Source organism: Lonchura striata, chromosome 7 (assembly GCF_050655825.1).
Source record: "Lonchura striata isolate lonStrDom1 chromosome 7, ASM5065582v1, whole genome shotgun sequence".
Taxonomy (NCBI): Eukaryota; Metazoa; Chordata; class Aves; order Passeriformes; family Estrildidae; genus Lonchura; species Lonchura striata.
Window position 1 is genome coordinate 22,626,571 of NC_140709.1, and position 21,423 is coordinate 22,647,993.

Consider the following 21,423-nt stretch of genomic DNA (forward strand, 5'->3'; position numbering starts at 1 on the left):
GGAGGTGGCGGCTTTCCCGGCAGCGGCGCCGGCCGGGCCGGGCATCTTCGTCCGCGCTCTCCGCTCCGCGCCCCCCGGGCAGCCCCGGTTCGGGTGTCGGTGAGGGGAGGGCCGGCCTGCTCCGGGCGAGCCCGGTGCGCTCGGCGCTGCAGCCGGGAGCGCTGCCGCAGCCCGGGGCGGTCCCGAGCGAGCCGTCTAACCAGCCGTAAGAGAGAGGGAGATTCGGGGCTGGCGCGCACCAAGTGTTTGCAGTTGGTAGCTCCGGCTGAGGTTCTCCTCGGAGCGGCAGTGGTACCAGTCCTAATACCATTTTTCAACCTTTTCCGGCTATTTAATATGCAACACACATTAAAACCACATCACAGCCCCCAACACATCCACTTCTCAGGAGTAACAAAGCGCGTGCCAGGGCGTGCCTTAAAGTAAGGGGTGATGCTTTAGAGCAGACAGGCCATAGGCTGGCATCCTTACACGTGTCAGAGTTACCGCATTATTGCAGTGTCTTATCTTAAAGCACCTGTCATTATATGGTAAATTATATTACCCAGAGTGCAAGCTGAACGCCCCTTGAAAGTCAAACAGTTAATCAGTTCAGTGCACTGAATACCACTTTGAAAAGGGTCTGCTGCCATTGTGTGTGTAACCTGGCTAACAGTATGTGACAATATGTACTTTTGAGATGATCATTTGATCACTCCTTGAGCCCATTTCTGAGGCTACTTGCAATGACTAATTGAACCAAATAGTGTGGAATTAGGACACTCTTACTAAACCTGATAAATCTCCCTATTCCCTTGTGGGTGTTCGGTTTCTGTGCTTTGCAGCCAGAGCACTGCACTGAATTTCTCTCAGAGCCTGCTTTGGGTATGCACAGCTGCTGGGTTGTTTGGGCTAGGGTGAACATCTCATTTTTAGGTTTGCTCTTCAAGGTACAAGACTGTGACTTTACAACTTCAAACATAGCACAAGTGTATAAATTCAATATATCTAGTAATTTGAAAGTTCTTTGTATCTTCATGTTGCAGCTGTGTGTCTACTCAAATATACCGCTTGCTGTAATTATATGAAATTTATATATCCCTTGGAAGGAAGAAAAACCTGCAATTTAAGTAGATTTCTTATATGCATATTTGATAACTCTATAAGATGTAGTGGAAGCACTTCCCTTACAATGGAAGTTTAGTTAAAGCATGTCCATGGAGCCACTAAGCACATTGTGGAGGTCTTAGCAGCTGAATAAATTAGGTATATTGAAGCAGCTCTTAAAATGCTATGGCTTTGACTCCATGGAGGTAGAATGCAAAGTGACAATGACTCATTTATAATGGAAAACAAACAGCAAAATTGAAAGAATATTTCTGCATATTATTTTTGTAGTGCCACTTTATTCTGAGGTCTGAAAGTGAACCCAAGTGAATCCAACAAGAAGGGCTCTTGTTGAAGATTCTGGAGAAACTGAAGCAGGCTCTTGCAAGTTAAAAAACCTTTTGAATGCAGCTGCTGCCCCATCCTTGCAAATTATGTTTTTATTAAGTGCCAGCTTTTGACTTTTTCAGTATTATAAAAGAAACAGTATGCAGACCATGTTAGCACAAAAGGAGTAATACACAATGTCAGTTCATTTAAAAATGCTGTGAAGCTATGAAAATGTCTTTTTTACATGCTTTATTTAATAGAAAACAAAATAAAATGAAGTGCGAATCTTAGGCATTGGCATAGGTTGTATCATAGTGCAGAAATACCATGCAGAGCCAAGCAGCTTGCTTGGAGCCTGGAGTGAAAAAAAAATGGCAAGGACACTTTCTGGTCAGGCAGATAAAAAAGCATTGACTATATATTTCATTTGTGCTCCTTACTTAATTTCTCTTCTTCTTTCCTTATCTTCGCACCTTGTGCTCAGGCAGACCAGCACTTCATTTCTAATGAGAAAGGCAGTCATCCAAAAACCAGCTTAATGAAAATGCTGCATTGCACTGGATTATTCTGCTGTACACTGCTGAGGAATGAGGTGTATGGCTTTGGGAGCTCCTGAAGCAAAGTACCCACAGTGCTTTTGTGATACTGCTATTTTGTGTCATCAGACAATCTGGAATACCTGGAAACACAGATTTGTTTGTGAGTTGTCCTTCACAGATTTTTATATAATAAAGTTTTGAATAAAATGTTTTCAATTAACATTGCATCTTTATAATCCTGAAGTTTATTTGGCATATAGTAACATCCCCATATAGTATACATGGAGGAACCTGGCCCTACTATTATGTACTGCTTTGGTCTCTGCTAAGTATAAACTTTTCACCACAAAAAAAAAAGATCCGAATGCTTTTTCCATTTGCCATATTCCTATTTGTATACATTAATTTAACTTATAAAAAGTTCATAACTTATTTTAGATGTATTGACACTCACTATTGCAGTATTAATTTTATATGCAAATGAAATACATATAATTTCTAGGAAATTCAAAGTATCTGAAGTACTGTGTTCAAGAACAACTCAAGATGTTACTTTACAAAGGGGATAAAGGACTTTTTATGATACATATTTTAAATGTTACATGTTGCCTATTTTGATATTAGATATTTTTGTTCCTGTTCTTGCATTAGAATTTTTCTCAATTGTAATATTTAGAAAAATATTTATTTTATTATCAAAATTTACTCTGATATATTTTCATGATCTTTTAAAAATAATTTATGTGCACGGACTTTTATATTAATTTATATTGCAATATTTAGGAAACTTGATAGTGCCACCTACTGCTGAAAAACAAACTTTTAAAAAACTTACTAGTTTGGGTACCTTCAGATTAAAGGGCAGTGTAAGAAAATAGCTGTTGAAATAACACTTTCAAACCTCTGAAAAATGTTGGAGGCATGTCCTAACTTGCCAAGTCAGCTGCAGTCACTGAATTTCTGACCTTTCAACCAGTGACTATTTTGACTGAAACTGTAATGAGAAGTGACTCTGAGGATCTAGAATTTTGAGTTCTTTTGATGTTACATTTTTTAAAAATAATTTTAGTTTAAAATCAGTCCCTGTGATATCCCTAGAAAAACACTGGTGAAAGGAATCAGTTAAGCAACATCTATTTTTCACTCAGTGGTAGGAAGACATCCTCTGTTTTACAGAGGTCTCTGCATGCAATGTAAACCAAAGAGCCCGGAATGAGCATGACACAAGTTCTGTTCCCTTCTTACATCACAGTCATGAGATGGACCATAGCTCTCTGCTTGCTAACTGGCATACCATGGCAGGTTTTCAGCCCCCATGGCTGGAATTCACCTTCTCTAACCCCTACCATCTACAGCTTAGATGAGGCTAACATACAATCTGAAGTACAGTAGTGTTTTTTTCGTGTCTTCATGGAGAAGACCCTGTCTCTAGGACTAGTGAAATAGTTACCATATGCCCACATCCTTTTCCCACATCCCAGAAATTAAATATTGGTTATGATTTCGTTCCCAGGAACCCTGGAAATACAGGAAGTGGTAAGACTTTGTACATGAATGTGGGTAAGTAGAATATACACCCTCAATCTCCCTGAGGAAAGTTCAGCTTTAAATTTGACTCAGAAATGTCAGGAGCAGTTGATCTTCTGCTGGTACTTGTCTCATCCTGTAGAATAAGCTGGCATTGATATGATTTGAATGTGTGATTGTCAGAGTTGCTGTGTTGTTACAGCTTGATGACTTAACCTTAGAAATCAACTTCCTTTCAATTTGAAGAATTATTGCGAACAATGTATTAAAAGAAATAAAAGATAACACGGGGATGTTTTAGCTATTGCTGAGCAATGCTTGCACAGTGGGCCTTCTCTGTTTCTCGGGCTGCCCCAACAGGGAGCTGACTGGGAGTGCACAAGGAGCTGGGAGGGGACACAGCTGAGACAGCTGACCCCTACTGACCACAGGGATATTCCAGACCATATGATGTTGTGCTCAGCATATACAGCTGAGAGAAGAAGGAAGGAAAGGGTGATGTTTGGAGTGGGAGGATTTCTCTTCCCAAGTCACCAAGTGAAGCCCTGCTTTCCTGGAGATGGCTGAATGCCTGCCTGTTGATAGGAAGTGAATAAATTCCTTCTGATTTGTTTGTGTGCATGGCTTTTGCTTTCCCTATTAAACTGTCTTTATCTCAGCCCACAAAATTTCCCACTTTTACCATTCTAATGATCTCCCCCATCCCACTGGGGTAGGTGAGCATGTGTCCGTGTGGGGCTGAGCTGCCCACTGGGGTTAAACCATGACAGTCCTATTTAGTGACCAACTTGGGGCTCAAATGCTTTGAGGTAATGACAGGTTTGGTCAGAGTTTGCTAGACTGAATTTATAGCTTTTAGTGCTCTTTAGCTATTAATTGGCAGGGTGCTGTGCTTGCCATAGGTCTTGCTTGCCCTGCTGCACATTAGTCTACACCTTGTTAGTGGTCTTCTTTTCACTCTGGTTGTTTGCTGTAGGGTTTATCATCCTACCCAGCTGTGCCTGGGAGCATTTTGATAACAGCCCTGGCAATGTGCCTCGGCTGGCCCATGGCCTGGGTGTTGCTGCTGGCCCAGACAGGCTGCAGCTCCAGTGTCAGCTTGAATTGAAGGGACCTGACCTGTGGGTAAGTCCCCGCAGGAACTGGACAACCTGAAGTCTGTGGTTGTGGATAAGCTTCTATTGGAGCAGAAGCATCTGTGGCCATGGATATGTCTGTAGCATGGCAGGTACACCCCTGGAGAGACTGTGGCCCTTGGATAAGGCTGTGCTGGAGGAGGTGCACCTCAAAGGGACTGTGGCTGTGCATAAGACCAGGCCACATCACCTGTACCCTGCAGAGACTGTGGCCCACGAGTAGATCCACCCCTAAGGGATTGGAGTCTCTGGATAAGTCCACACTGCAGCAGAGGCAAGGGTAGGAATCCAAAGAGAGATGGAAACTGTAGTGGATGCACCTTTAAATTGTTGTAAACAATTATTTGAGTTGCATGTTGTAGGATTACTGTAGCAGGAACCACTGCCAGTGCAGAACACACTGTGCAAGAAGTGGGGCACGTGCAGCAGTGACCCAACCTGAGCTGCCTTTGGTGCCCAATAACTCCAAACAACACAGCAGCTCTCTGGTCCTGAGTGGCCACCAGAATAGAGAGAGCCTAATATCCTGGACTAAATTAACTAAATGGATATTTCACAGGCAGTATATGGACATTTTACAGGGAATGGTAGATATCAAAGGATATGTGAAGATATCAAAGGGTGGGAAAGAGGAAGGTGGCTAATGAGGATCTGTTGGATAGTATGGGACCTGAGCATGATGTAAATAGTAGGGAATAAGGTATGGAGATTGTACTGGCTGTGACTGGGGTAGAGTTAGTTTTCTTTTTAATAGCTTGTGTGGTGCTATGCTTTGGATTTGTGATGAAAACAGTGTTGATAAAACACTGACATTTGTGCTTCTCATGTGACACAGAACACCTGCACTGTGACCAAGGAAGAAAGATGAGCACTCTCACCCTTGGATAGGTATTTTACTCATATGCAAAGTGCACGAGTTACAAGTTAATGAATTGCATGTTATGAATTAGAGAACTTGTGAATTAGAAACCTCATGACTGATGTGATGAATTAGTGAATTCATGAGCTAGACTAGTTTGATTGAGCCCTTCTTCATCATGTTTGCTTTCTTTCCTAATGAGATTATAAAATAAAGTTTAATTTGCAAAGTTCATTATCCTGTGACTTTGAGAGATCCAAACAGACCATGACAGATTGAGTAGTCTGTAGCCCTTCTCTCTATTGCCTGTCCAAATATTTTAAAACAGAGGCAAATAGGCAACAACTAGAACTTCTCCTCTGAAAGGAGTAGGGGAAATCCTTCATAACACTTAAGTTCTGTGTGCCTTGTCAAACTCACATTTTGATTTTCTTTAAGGGCTTTGCCAAAGATTTCTGGTGGCTGCTTTTATTTTTCAGGGAAGTTATTGTCCACCCAGTCCTTCCCTCTTGTTTCACTCACTATGGACTATGGACTTTAAGTGTTAATGTGTGTCAGCCTAAATAATTAAAAGCAATGCACACTGTTTCCCAGAAAACTAGAAAGGTTGCAATCATGCTTCTTCCATCGCAGAGAAATATGCAAACTCAAATCACAGTCAGCAGGAAAATGAATAAGCTATTTGATAATACCATGTGCAACAAAACAACATCATAAAAATAAAATTATTTAAAGTAGCATTCAAACTACACAGTCATCATTGATTTAGTCTCCAATTATACAGAGGTAATTGTATTAACAAACTGACTTGTTCAGTTTGGTGGGAAAACAATTGAAAGTTTTAGTGTCCTGGCATCTGCAAATAATAAATGATATGATCTGTGCACCCAATCCAACTAGAATCCTAATGCTTGTTTGACCCAGGGCATATTACAGTAACAGAATGCCTGAGATGGAAGATACTTCTATGACTTTTTGGAGCCAAGACAGTTTTGGAATAAATCTAGAATAGAATAGCCATTCTAGAAACAAATATTGAAACACGCTAAAATAGATAAATGAATTAATGACCCTGAATATATTACTATTTACAATACAGGTTCAATTGTGTGAATAGAAATGTTTGCAGCCTGCATTGCATTGAATATAGTGGGAAGAGTTTTAAAAGATTTAGTTTTGTGACTTCAAGTGCTGAAGCCAGACTAACTCTAAATAAACATTTTACAAAGACTTGAAAAGCATCATGGGCTTTAGAGTCAGAAGCCCATGTTTGACATGCTGTTGAACGCCCCCACTATCCTCCAAGTGCTGGAATACAGTTATGCAGTAGGTGAGCTGAGACACCTCTTGCCTGCCTTCTTTCCCTTTAAATTCTCAAGCATTCCCAGGAGCCTAGATTTTTCTGAAACACACACTGTAATTGTTCATGGATTTTTTGTTGCCCCTTCCACACCCAAAAAAATCCAGGAAGTGTGAAAGTGAGAATAATGCAGAGATGTCTTTGACTTTCATTTTCTGATGCAAGACGTTATACAAGCATTGATAGAATACCTGTTCTATCAAAGTATTTTAGTATACTAAATCTGTACAAATAGAACTCTTAACAGAAACTCTCTTTAGTCTATGGTTTGTTCATAATCTCTTCTAGGGAATACTTTCCTTATCTCTAACTCCTCATTATGTGTGTCCTCTGTAAAAAAAAGTTTGCTAAACAGGGGAGACCCTAACTTATTACTGTTCTGATTTTCAGAGAGAATGGGACAAGCTGGCTGCTTTACCACACTTTATTTTTTCTTGCCTTTTTTTTTTTTTTTTTTAATATTTTCCTCCTGATTGTCACATGACATGGGAATATAAAACATTGTTTACTCCCTCAGCCTCTTGTCACACCCCACGTATTCTACTAATGCAGCAGGCAGTTCCTCATTACTAAGTTTCAAATCTAAACAATCTGCTGTCTCGATTCACACTGTTCTGCAGGAGCTGCTCTTGGAGCAGCTGCACCTGCTGGCCCAGACTGTATTTGAATAGGAAGCAACAGCAAAGAATCAGTGGGGTCCTTAGCACTGGACTGGACCATGTGCCTTGTTTTTATTTAAATACCTGTTAGAAGCATGGGAAGTTTGTCTCTGGGAGTGAGTTTCTTAGAAAACAAAACCTAAGCTTGATTCTTAGAATATATAAATGCAATCTGGGGATGTTACCAGAGTAATTTTGTGGCTGCTCAGCAGCAGCAGCTAACAAAGCAGTGTCGGTATCTCTGGCAGCCCATGACCTGCTAACCCCTTTTGTCTACTTTCTGTTTCCAAGTAGCTTGTTCCAGAAGAAGTTATCCACTATGAGTTACCCTTAATCACTCTTAAAGGTCTGGACAAGTTAAACTTATGCACATATTTCCAAATAAGCTTGGCCTCCAGCCAATGATTGGTTTTCTGGCTTTTTTTCAGAATTCTTTCTTATTTTTTTCTTTTTGACAGCGTTGGGGATATAACAGAATATTTTAGGTCTAAATGAAAATTGCCTAAAAACCTGATGATGTTACTGCTCTTCATGTGGAGTCTAAAATGACATTGCTCTTATGGCTTGCCATATCCTGTGCAAACTCACATTTAGTTGCCAAGGAAGAGGGACAGTTTCCCATCATTTTCTTTTCCAATTCATAGTTTTCAAGCTATTTATTCCACTGAAAGATTATATGGATTATTTGTACATTATTTATCAATTTGCCTTATTCTAGGTCAAAACAAGCACTTTTGAGTGTATAATTTCTTTACACCTCATCTATAATTCTTCATTTCCAGATTTTTGGGATGTATAATTGTAAATGTCAGCAGAGTTCTGAAGTTCACTTCATTATCCTGTTGAAAATATTTTTAAAAAATCAGTCCTCACCCCCATATCTCTCACAGCCCAAACATCTCCTCACAGTTCAATGTATCCTATCCTTTGCAGCTCTGTATTGAGGTTCTCAGTATATACTGGGGTTTCCAGCATAAGGTAAACCACGTTTAAGAGGGAGAAGCCAACGTGGGAGCTGGAGCAGCAGTTTAGTAGCTGGCAGAGCGAGGCAGCTGGGCTGTAAGCAGCCTGAGAGCATCCCAGGGGAATGGCTTGCAGCTGGCAGGGTGCCAGCAGCAGCAGCAGGACAGAGGGAGGCAGGAGACACGACAGAACTGTCGATCTGAGTGGCACAAGACTGGAGCCAAATGGTGCCAACACGACCCACCCCAAACGATTGTATTCCTCATTTTTGATTCAGCTGCAGGGCTGATAATGCTGCCACTGTCAAGAGCTAATTGTGCTCACAGGAGTTGCCCTGTTTGTTCCTAGAAAGCCAGGGAGCAGTGGTGCTGCTTCTGCAGCCGCTGCGTTACACGTGCAGCGGGTCGGGAGCCTGCAATGCACCAGCACTGCAGCACCAGCGCTGAGCTGGGCACTCAGTGCCCCTGCTCAGGGCATGGCTGTCCTCAGTAGCTCGCAGCTGGCACAGCAAAGCCAGCTGGAATTCATCTTTCAACTTCAATCTTTACAAAATGTTATCTGAAACCTTTTTTTAAAATCTGCTACATGGCATCTGCTGCCTTCTCTTCAGCCATTCCTTTTATACATCTGTCTGAACAGAGTTTACACAGAGTTTGCACTCACGTTTACATGGTAAAAAATGTTTAAGACCATATTATTTTTAAACTGTGGCCTTAGAACCTTCCAGATGTTGAGCAACCACACTGCAGTATTTCTAGTAATACTCACTAGGAACAGAAATTATGCTTGGGAAAAACAGATGCCAAGTACCACTCCTTTTCCTTGTGAAAACTGGTGAGATATTTTGTTAATAGATGTTTCTCAGCTTTCTACATCTATTGTGGTGATAATTTATGTTGTAATTGCAATAAGTGTATCATGTGCTCCAGAAACTATAGCAGAACGCAGCTAAGATCCCAATGCAGCAAACATAAAGGATTGCCTGTATTCATTTGCAGTTTCTTTATCAATTGATTAAGAATCTGATTTTCCGTCAAGCTCTCTGTTTGCAAGGTCACAAAGGCTGCTTTTTTGAGCATTCAGTGTGTGTTATGTTAGCTCACAGACTGTTTTTAAATGCAACAAGAGCTGGAGGTGTGTTGCTTGATGGAAACAAATCTGTCTATGTTTTGCTTAGGTGAGCTGATAATACTGAGCAAAAGAAAGAAGGCCTGGAGTAACCCCCATACTATAATTTGAGATATTCAGGACCGCTGTAACTCTTATTAGGTTACTATGCAAACAATTAAAATGAGAACTTTTTGGAATGAGATTTTGCTGCAGTAACATGTAACATGTAACTTTTTCTCTACTAATATAGACAATAAGTTGGCTGTATTAATTGGCTAACTTTGACAAACTAAATTTCTGGGACTCTGCCTGATTTCCTTGCAAAATGTGAAGCTGTTTTTAAAGAAATTTGGCAAGAAAACACAGCATGGTGAATTTCACTAACGTTGGCTGGCTTGTAATGGAAAGGCCTGCAGGTACCCTCAGGCATGAACTTGATTACATGAAGAATAAAAAATACAAAATAAATCACATGCTTTAATTCTAAATTACATTATTTGATGTAATAAGAACTTCCATACCAGATAAAATCTAAATTAGTTGTCTGCCAATAGTAATTCCCAGGAATCTCTGAGGAAATTGGCCTATTCTTCAACCTCCTTTTCCCCCTCTGCAAGTATAATTGATAATTATGTAACAGCCTGACTCTAGGGGAGGTTATTTTCTAACCTCAGGCTGGTGGCTGATTTATGCTCTGAGCGGTGAACATTTATATTCATTATGAATTTTTATCAGGTCCAATGTAATTCCCACACAGATGTATGAATATGTATGTATAACCTTTTACTGAATCCTGCTAAGCACTTGTCCTAAATGATATCATTTGCCAGCATGTTACACAGGCATATTACTTTGACTTTAAATATAATGCCTTTTACTTTCATTATGACCATCAATATTTTCTTGGGGAATGTATCAGTGGTAGTGATAACCCCCAATATCCTTTTCCCCAGTAACTGCCTGCTCTGAACAGCTTTCAAGCCTCAGCTGGATCCTGTGTGCCTGTGCTGGACCAGAAGGTAACAGCCTCCAGCCTGCCAACAATTCCTGCTCCATCCCTCTTAGTCCAGACCTCACCTTTTACATTATGGGTTGATGACAGGCAGAAGGATGATGCTTGTGTAAATGAAAAGGTTAAAGTGTCTTTAGGACTACATTCACTCTGCTGCACCATGACTTCCTAAATTTGTAGGGGTCATTTCCTTTTAATGTCAAGAGAAGAGTTTATTTTGGGGAGAAGTTGTTTTGGACTATGGGAAAGACATTAGTTTTGATTTGTGTTGGGTCAGGTCAAAGAGGTGCTTTTGTAAAATACTGGGGAGGGAGGACTTGATCTTGGGCTGGGCTGTTACAGCTACATTTTATCACAGGAAAAGGGTAGATCATGTTTGATTTGGAGGAAGTTGGTTATACCTGCTAAAAGAAGGTTTGACTAAGAATGATTCTGAATAGAAGAAGAAGAATTGTTTTACCTAAGATGGAATTTCAGTGAATGTCTACATGGGCTAACTACTGCCATGATAAGAACAGTTGGTTTTGACTAGAGGCAAAAGAAGGTGAGACAGACTGTAGGGAAAATCATGCAGAAGTAGCAAGAAAAACCAGTATTTTCCTTTTTTTAATTTTTCCTCTCAGTCCTGAGATATTATTGGTGGCATCTGCAATGAAAAGAAGACAATGAGGCCAAGTTCAGTGGTCCATGCTTGAAAAAAAATACAAGTTTGTGAATCCTCATAACACACTCTCAGTGAGGAACTATTATTGGGCTGGAGAAGTTTGTTTATGAAGAACAGTAATGTATGCAAAGCAAAAAGGGACATGTAGGGTGGTTACAACAGATAGTTGGCAGTAACTCCATACAGTGATCACAGTCAATATTAAGCATCTGTGGACTTAACCACAAAACTTCAATTTTGGTGTAAATTCTTTAGCTTGGGAGAGAGTGCTCAGATCTGGTCTCTTGTTGGTTCACTTAATTATATAATGAACAGCTCTGAAGTTTTTATTTGGATTAAAATTTTCCTGGAATTAAAGTAATTTAGATCTGAGGTTTTGGCTCTAGCCCCTTCCCAGCTTGTACTCAATATAAATTACTCTTCTAGAACTATGACATGTTCAATTTATCCTCTATTTTAGATGGTTGAAAAGTGCATGAATAATTCTGTGTATGCCACACTTTCTGTAATCTACTGTGACGAATAGACCAAATGACTGAAACTGCTAGGTAATACACTTTATTTTAGTCATGAATCCACACCCAGCTGTAGTTAAAATACCAGGCATTTGAATTATTTGATTTGAATCAATGCCAAATTCAATCTTATGCAAACACAGAAAGAGAGAGGGAAGAGAAGTCCTGGTATTAACCCAGTGATTTATGTGTGGGAACATAAGGCCATAACCAGCAGCAATTGGCCAATTGTAAAAAAAGGAGTGGACCACCATGAAAAATCTGACAACTTTTCACTGAAGCTGCTGTGATTGAGGGGTTGAGAACATAGTGATAATTTTACACCTAGATAATGACCACAAGAAAAGTAGACTCAGGGACCAGGAGTCCCCAAATTCCACCTTCTGTCAAAAACACTGGTCAAGCTCAGTACACCCATCTCCACCCACACTGGGAGGATTTCCATGGTGCAATACAACAGAGGATAACAAATATTCCCATTCTGGAGAGAAAAGCAGAAAATAGTTATATGACACCTGTCTGAGAGAAGTATATATTTTTCACGATCTAATTCCGAATAACTCTGTCAAATTAAGAGCTGTATCCAGAAATAATGAACCTTGGTGTTGAGTTTGCATCTCCTGGGTCAATCTGATTTGCCCATTAGGGCCACGAGTTTAGGTACAGGGACCCAAAGTCACCTGAACATTCCCTAGGAGAAAGGAGGAGTGCCTAGAGTTTTGTCAGCATTAGAAATCCCACAGGGATAATGACTTTGAGGATTATTTTATACTCTGAAATACTACTGTTTTTCTTTTTACTATGTAGCGAGGCCATGTTTGCATGACCAAATCATAGGAAAGGCAACCAAAACAACTTTTTAGCTGCACCTACTAATTCCAGTATTCAACTCAACCCAGCCAAAGAGGTTTCTGGATAGTGGCCTTGAAAGCTTGTTACTGCAGTTCTCTTTATCCACTGGTGCCCAGAGAGGCTCTGAATGAACTTCCTCTGAAGTTACACATGGAAAGGTCCAACTCCTTGTAGCTCTTTAAGCAATTTTCTCCTCAGCCAGAGACCTACCCCCTAATTTGATGCCTCTCAGTGAAATTTTTTTCTCTCAATTATCATGCCAAACAGTTGTCCGCTTTGTTAGTTGTTTCACAGAAAGGCACCTGTTCAATTTTAGATACTGTTCAGCCTGTTCCACTTCAGTGGTCTGCACTACTCCTCCGAGAGCCCTGAGCTCTCCACACATTTCAGGCTGCCAGTTCTCTTATGTGCTTTTCCCCAGAAGCCAATTTTGCTTGGAAGCTCTTATGACTGAGCCAGCTTCCATTCCTTCATAAAGGGATACCCTCTTGTTATTGCAATTGAGGAGTTTCATAAGAGGCTTTTAATGTCTCCAGAGTGTTGTTGTGTACAATAAAATCGTGAATTAAGCTTTACCTAATGCTTGTTCATGCATTGCTGATTTATTGGCAAATTGCATTTGTTTCTGCTGTTGACAAATACTTTTAGGTTTATTTCTAATACCACAATTCCATGATCAGATTAGTATAGGCTTAAATAAAATGTTATATGCTTAGTTTGAGTAGCAGGAGCATTTCCCAACCTGAATCACTAATATGTACACTGCCATCTTGTGTCCTGAAATTCTAGATAATATAAAAATGTACAATATACATAGAGCTTTTCACAGAATAGGAGTTATATATGTGAGTGGAATCTGCAAGGTTATCAAAAACTCTTTACTGTAATTTCCTTATTTTTCTTGTAAAATGTAAAATAGTCATTAAAGCAGCAATTCTCATTGATAGCTCTAAATCCATCCTTTCTATGGATCTGTTCATTTTAATTAGTGATTTTTGGGTAACCCAGTGGGAAAAAAAAAAAAGGCTATAAAGAAAATTCTTCTATAGCCAAGCCACTCTCTTTTCTAGCAATAAGAGACTCCAAGGCAACCTCTGAGCTGGTGTGGGGTTCTCAGAGCAGTTCTATGCCAAATGTTTGTCTTCTGCCAAAAGGGGGTATGATAGAAAAGACTGAAGACTTATTTTTAGCTGGAATCTCTTTGGAGCAACCATGGTCTGAACATAACTAGATCATCACTGAGTCTGCTCCAGTGCTCACCAGAGAATGGGGCACCTGGTTGCAAGAGGACATAAAGTGATATGTACTTACAAAATGAAGAAAGTGAACTTAACATTTCTGCCCCACACTGTTTATTCAAAACTGGATTTAAAACACAAAACCAATGACATTTTGGTGGATGAAATAAGTACTGCACACTCTTTCTCTAAAAATGATCATTCTTCATAACATGTTAATCAAACAATCCTTTTTGTACATTCATACTTCTAATTGATTTCGCTGTATATAACATTTTGTCTTTTTGTCATGTTTTTACTAATTTTAGCTTCTTTCTTCTGTTGTCTATTATTGTTTATTATTAAATGTGTAGGAGCACTCTCAAGCAGTTTTGAACAGTGGCTCTATAAAACCCCAAAGATTTACTCCATAGGGAGTAAAGCATAGGGATTGAGATAGGGAAAAGGGTGCAAAATCAAACACTAAGCTTAGAGACACCTGGGGCAGGGCAGAACATAGTAAAAACCTATCAGGGTAATAGATGCTAAGGTAAAATGGCAGAAAACATTAGCAGGGGACAGAAGCACTCTTGGCCTTACCCGCTCAGACATTTGCCTCAGTTAGTGGCTTTCCATGCCAAAAATTTTTCTTTCCACCTGTTTGGTATTTCTTAGCCAAGTGTGTACACACACTTGTGTACGTGAAGAGTATTATTTGCCACCTCTGAAAGGCAAACACTTGAGGCACCCATTATTGTCTGAGGCAGGCAGGGCTTCTGTCTCCCAAGGTCGTTTTTTTATGCCTTACATGCATAATATAAAATGACACGGAGTTTAAAGAACCTCCCTTTCTTGTGACATGAGCAGTTACAATAACTTGAAAGAGCTTTTGCTTCTGTAACAATAATTTTACAATACATTACTGCTTTATAATCTTGTCTTCAAAAAGGAACGTGTGTTTTGTGGCCTGGTTGCATAACCTCCTGCTCAGTAACAGGAGAACATTAAAACTGTTTGCACAACACAGTGTTTAAGTAAAGCAAAAAGCTTATTGAAAAGGCTTTGTAATTTCATAATCTGGAATGCTTTGCTAAGATTGTTAATGCTATTTTATTTACTTTATCTGCCCATAAGACTCCTGCCAGTTTTCTTCTTTCTGCCAGTGGAGAGTCATACTTCCTTACTTTATATCCTTTGCTGGGTTATTATCCAAGAGATTTACAGATAGAAAAAGCTAATTGGCTATATACAAAGAAATATAAAACAATATAACTCCAATACTGCTAGAAGTTACATAAAATTAAGCAGGAAACTGTCTTCTGTAATCTCTGTTCTACTGTAACCTTTGATGTGGTGTGCATTTACCTCCCTGGTGACTGAGTAGCACTGGCTGGGATAGTAACAGGAAAAGCAGAAGAGGGAAAACTACTGCAAACAGAGCAGGTCTGGGAGGAGAACTAATGTCTTTAGTGTCCTCAGTTCCTGGAAATGCTGGCTGACACAGCCTGTGACTGCTCAGTCCAAGCCTCTCAAACATGCCATGCTCCAGCTTTTCAGTGTCTGCCAACAGTTGCCATATTGTGTTGGATTGTATAAAGTCCTAGTAATGGATAAAAGTTTGTTGTTTCCATTTCCAGTTTGCTTTCCATTAGCTGGCTCATTTTGTCACTGTGAGACCTTTCACTGATGCTAGAAGATGCCTGTCCATCAGCTGGCCCATTTTGGTAGCTACATACCAGCAGAAGTGGATTTGGGAGACAAAATACTAGGGATAATTCTAAGTATGTGAATGGAACCTGTCCCCTGTGGATGAGTTGCTACATGCTGCAGTACCATGTCTGAGCTGCTGGGTGAATCCTAAATGTGAACTTTGGAGAAAATACTAGCTCAAGTTTAGACTTTCACATTCCCATCTAAGAGTGCGCTCTGACCACATAAAATCACGAGCATTAGCCAAAATTGCAACCCCTGTGTGCAGCTGGGTCCAGCTAAACCAACAGTGTCCTTTAAAGATCAACGAACACTCAGAGCAAGAACAGCATCAAGGAAGGGCAGATAGAGCTGCACTGAACAAAACTTCAAAGCATTTATTTATATTTTATCCTGTAATTAAGCTTAATATTTCTAAGCTTTTCCAGGGGTACAAACCCTACTATGTCTGTTATTGCAGTCTTGGCTCTCCTTGTAGGTAAACTACCCCACATCCCTAGAGCACACGCTAGATTTCCCAGAGGCCTTGCATGTATTTTATTACTCAAGCATACTTGTCTGAAGAAAAAGGAGCTCTGCCATTGAGCACAAAATAACAGGTCTTGAATTTAAAGTTTCATAGGTTTTTGTTTTAGGTTTTAACAAAGCTGCCTTTCCTTTAAAGTGTCCATCTGCAAGGCTATAAACATTAGTGAGGAAGCCTCTGCTGAGGTTTATTTTCTGTTAGCAAGAGCAGTTGGCCATCTGCCGGGTAAAAGGAAAGATGGGCTTTGGTGGATTTGGAAGCAAAGGTCACAAACAGCACATCCCAGTCCTTTGCCAATGACACATTTAGGCTGTGACAGATCAGAAAATGTTCTGTTAATCCACCCTGCTCAGCTTTCCAGGTCCCCTTAGATCAGAACTCAGTATCATGGAATCTCAAATGGCCTTCACACAGAAATGCTGTCTGGGTAAGATAATTGCTGTCCCCAAATGCAGTAGGTCAAATGAAAAGATGTCACCAGGTCTCAGGGACCAGCTTCAACCTCTGTGTTTCAGGATGAGAGATGGAGATGGCTGTGGTAGCTGGGGACTCCAGGACCCACTGCTGGGCCTGTGCTGGGACCTCCTGCAGGGATTTTTAGGGCTGAGGACAAAACTTGCCACAGAGGTGCTGATAAAAACCAGCTCGTTCCAGGTCAGCACTCCAGAGGTCTGAGGGATGCTTGTGCAGCTGGCTCTGGAGTCTCGTTCCAGCACCTGGTACATTGTGAAGAGTCTTGGAAGCAACGTACAAGGTAAGATAGAGTGAGAAATCAAAGGTTAACGGGGGGAAAAAAGCCCCAAACTTGGAAATATTTTCTTTTAAACCCAGTCAAAACATAACTGGCTCAAATCTCAAGTAAGACTGACAAGGCAGAAGGATCAAGTTTGCCTGTTTTATCACAACCAACAGTGCCATACAAATCAAGTAAGAGCTACGGAAGGCAGGAAGACCTGGCAATTCTGGGATAACAGTATCAGCCAGAAAATAAATCTGAGGCAAATAATTTTTCCTTTTTAATGTTTAATGGCTTTTAGAAACTGCTTAGAAGCTGCAGTAAAATGTATTTAGATACTATAACAAAAGTGTTTAGAAGATACTTTGCTGATATATAAATACACAATTCAGTTGATTACAAAATAATTGCTAAAAAGCTTTCTGTAAAAGCCCCTGAAGATTCAAAAGCAGTGCTTTCTGCTCTGAGAGTTGGAGAATTTGAATCATATACTGAGCACTAAATGAGGAATTTAAACATCTTAATGGAGGCATAAGACAGAAATGATTTCTAGCCATTTAAGGAAAATTTCAAACACAGAAGAAAAACTCAAATTAGGGGCTCGAGAACAGTCATTTTAGCTCTGTCTTGCTTCCCTATGTACCAGGAGTCACACTCTCCATTCCAGCTGAAACTTGCTATTTTAATTGGAGTAAGGCAGTTTTAATGCTCTTGGCCCAAGTTGCTTTGTACCAAGATGCCCAAGCAAGTGCTACCATTGTCACAGCAAGCTAATTGTTCTGATAAATGTCTCAATTTTCTAACTTCCCTTCTGCTGAATTTATCATCATGGTTTTATTCTTCCTTCAGTCACAAGGTTGTACGATTTTCCTTAACTGCCCTCTTAAAACTAGTGCATCCATAGGCCAGGAGGGAGTGCTCTAGCATGGGAGCCAATACTATTATATTCCAGAGTCCTGATGTTCCAGCAAGCTTGGGAATAATTGCCCTGAGGTTTCTCACCAAGCTGCTTTCAGCTCACAAGGGCATGAAGAATCACTTAGTACCTCTTTTTATGCCTAGTCATTAGGTATATTTACAGTAGTGCTTTCTCCCTCAAATCTGGCACTGCTTTCTTTGCCCCTACTTTCTGTTTTACAACTGTTCCTTTGCCCCTAAACTTCCAGTCCTGCAGCGCTGAGGAGCCATGAACACAAGGACAGCTTGTTTTTTCACTTCTCAACACACAAAGAATGTTGTGTTAAAGAGGAAATAAATTCTGTTTTTCTCTCATTTGAAAATGCCTACCTTCTTCAGAGACATCACTGCATGTAATGGAGCAGTAAGCTGGTCCCCTATCAAACAAAGCAAGCAGCAGAGATTAATTATCTCACAAATATTTTGGAGAATCAAGCAGTTCACCCATTTGTGCTGCTCCATTTCCCATGTTTTCAGCTGAAAGAGCAGGCTGCTGTCGAAATTGATGGCATCCTTTTCAGCTGAGACCAGCTTAATCTATTTTGTGTTCTTCAAAAAAGGAGCTGCCTTTGTTGTCCCTTGTATTGCCACATTGCTCTATTGAAACAAAGCACTGGAGAACAGCACTGGCTTGACAGTGCCCGAGACTGGAGTCCTCAGGTCTGGCGAGGCAGCAGCAGCAGGAGCATTTAAGGTGTCCTGCTGCTGTAAATTCCACAGGATAAGCTGACGCCAGTCATTAATTGTATATACTTAATTCAACTTCTACAAGGTGTAAATCAAATATGCAGGTGGAATCAAATCACATCATCTTCAGGAAGGAAACAACTTTTTGAAAACTTAAAATCAACAAATAACCAATATTTCCAAAAAGGAAAGGGAGACAAGACAGCCAAGCTGCCTGCTAGTGACTGTTACTGTTCTTTCTGCTTTAGCAGTGCTTGCTTACTTATCAGTAATGATGCTTTTTAGTGGTTCCTACCCATGAATGTCCACTTTACTCTTCTCCATGAGGGTCTCTCTGTTATCACAAAGATAGTTTAGCTGCCTGTGGAGCAGCTGCTGAACTGCTCCAATTTATGGCTGGCCTTAAATATTCAGATAAACTGCCACTCATTTCTCTTATTATACTGTGCTGTAATTTGAAAAATCCTGAAAATCAACCCTTTTCATCAGCATTCTGATGTTAAAACTGCAACAGATTTACATCTGAGCAGAAATGTTGCTTTTACTCATTCAAATATTCTGTTCAGCTGCCTTGGACTGCCCCAGCCTAAACTAGAGTTGAATCAACATTTGTTTTGTTTCACATGACAGAATTAGCTACATTTGTTCAAACTTCCTTAATTTACTACCTGATCTCATTATCCAGAATTCAGTCTCCTCCTTTTGCTTTTTCTTTGAGCTCAGAAGGGGAAGAACTGAACAACTTAGATCCAGTCCCAAGGAAAAGGAGAGTAAGTTATGGAAGCTGCGTGCTTCTGCCCCAGACAAAATGCAAATGGTCTAGTACTGGTGTAGTGGTAATTTAGCTGCCTGTAAACCATTAAATCACTACTTTTCTGCTGTGGTTCTGCTGTTTCACCAGTACACCACCACATGGTGGATGGTGCTCACTAGCTTGTGTTTAAGTTCCATGTTCACAGATCTGTGACTCTGGTTCCTCTTTCGCTGACTGCAATTCCTCCTTCCCAGTTCTCCATTCCTTAAGTGACAAAAGAAACACGGTACAAGGAAACAGAATATCCTATGTTCATGGCATTGGCAGTCTCCTGCCAAAGCTTTCTGTGGCAAGCTCAAAAAAAAGCATTTCCAAATGTTCAGTATGCCTTCTTTATCTTGCTCAATTCCTGCTTGGCACAGCACATGAAGGGACCATTAAATGCATAATACCACCATGTGTGTTTGTCCACACTCTGGCTGACCCTCATCTAAACTCTTCTCATTATCTTTGCATGTATTCCTGAATGTCTTCATTCTGAGGCATGTCTCTCAAAATTAATAGTAGTAGTCCCCTACACTTCTTCAGTATATACAGAGAGAGCACCTCTGTTTTGGCAGTCCAGAAGGAATTTGGGCCAAATTAGAAGGAAATGCAGGAAACTTTGGGGGAACAGACTAAGAAGGAACTGAGTATCACTCAAGGCTGAAACAAGATACAAGTTGAGGGGACGGGAGAAAGTGGCTATTTGGATAACTTAAAGTAGTTCAGTGCATAAACTGCAAATCTGCAGAACATCAGGAGTCAGCCTAACCCATTTGCCCCCTCAGACCTTAAATTACAGTGATAGCCTCCACTCTTAGTTGTGTGTTATGCATCTGATTTATAAAAAGGATATGGGTGCCTGTATATATCAGAACAAATGTCTCAGAGTAGTTGTAAACTGCCTTCCATTTTCAGAAAGCACCTGGAAATTCAGATGTTTAATAAAATTCTCTCTTTTTAGTTACATAATCTTGACTTTCCATTAGCTACCCTTACAGGACAATTTTACTACTGTCTGGGAGATAACTATCAAGTAATATGATATGATACAAGAATTATTGAGACGGGCTTAATCTAAGGTGTAGATATTTTATTTTGTTCTGACATCTAGTTCCCTCAAGATCATGAAAACCTATTGTTTTAAGCAAGGGAAAAGATATTGTTTCACATGGAAAGTGATCAAGCCAATGTGAAGAGAATCATAGAAGTAGAGACAAATACCTCAGGTGTGTTTTGTTAAAGAGTCACATAGTTATTTGTCAGCTTTCTTCTGGGAACAGTTTTTGCACGGTTTATTCAAACACTTTGCCTGTCCAAAACATGATGTTTACACAATTACGTTGCTCAATTGTGTGTCTGATATTGCATACCTTGGTATTCCCCAGAGTATACACAGGGAATTGTCTTAAAATGTAGTAATCACTAGAAGAAAATGTTCCTTCTCTTTAAACTCCAAGAATTTTCAATAGCTGATTTGTTTCTTAAGTTGCCTGGCTATCTGATCCAGGAAAGGGTTTTTGTGAGTCAGCTACAACAGTTAAGTGCTAGAGTTTTAACTGAAATATGTCAAACATTTCTGCCAAGTCATCTGATAAATGTCCCTGTTCAGCTGTAAAGAACTCTGTAAAAGATTCAGTCAATAACTGTACAAATACACTAGGCTTTTTATTAACACCTTTTTCTCATTTTAATTAAGCAAGTAAAAATTCAAGTGACTTAAACTGCATTTAAGCAAAATCAGCCCTCTCCATACCCTTGAATTTAGCCTCCTCCTGAGATGCTGTTCTCACCCAGAAATTGTAGAGCTCTTGTCATACTTATAATATTTTCAAAAGGACACACAAGGATTGAGTTTCTAAGTAAAACACAAGCAACAGTCTCTTTCACAATACAGTTTATATGTTATATACCCTTAGACATAGCAATAGTTATTAGAACCAATATGTCTAGGGACATGAACAAGGAAAATACAGAATTAAGCAAATGTCGTTATTATGCAATTTATTCTTTCTCCTCTAAATTCTGAAAAATTGCAGGAGATTGAGAGAATTTTAATGTAAAAAAATTAGTGCATCAAACTTCATTATTAGACTGGATAATTCAGCAAAATGCTGTAATATAATCTAGTTTCCAGTATGGACAACTGAGAATAGTCATGAGATAATCACCAAGACAAAAT

At 39.9% G+C, this 21,423-nt stretch overlaps 1 long non-coding RNA gene across 2 annotated transcripts; it reads left to right on the top strand.

Annotated features, from left to right (window-relative positions):
* Positions 1 to 35: 35 nt before the first annotated feature.
* Positions 36 to 20,478, top strand: LOC146766910 (uncharacterized). Of its 2 annotated transcripts, XR_014956744.1 has the most exons (5): positions 36 to 422; positions 1,901 to 2,115; positions 3,469 to 3,515; positions 10,523 to 10,588; positions 16,581 to 20,478. It is a non-coding gene; the product is annotated as an uncharacterized LOC146766910 (long non-coding RNA). The 2 variants fall into 2 exon arrangements; XR_014956743.1 differs by having other exon boundaries at positions 10,523 to 20,478.
* The last annotated feature ends 945 nt before the right edge of the window (positions 20,479 to 21,423 follow it).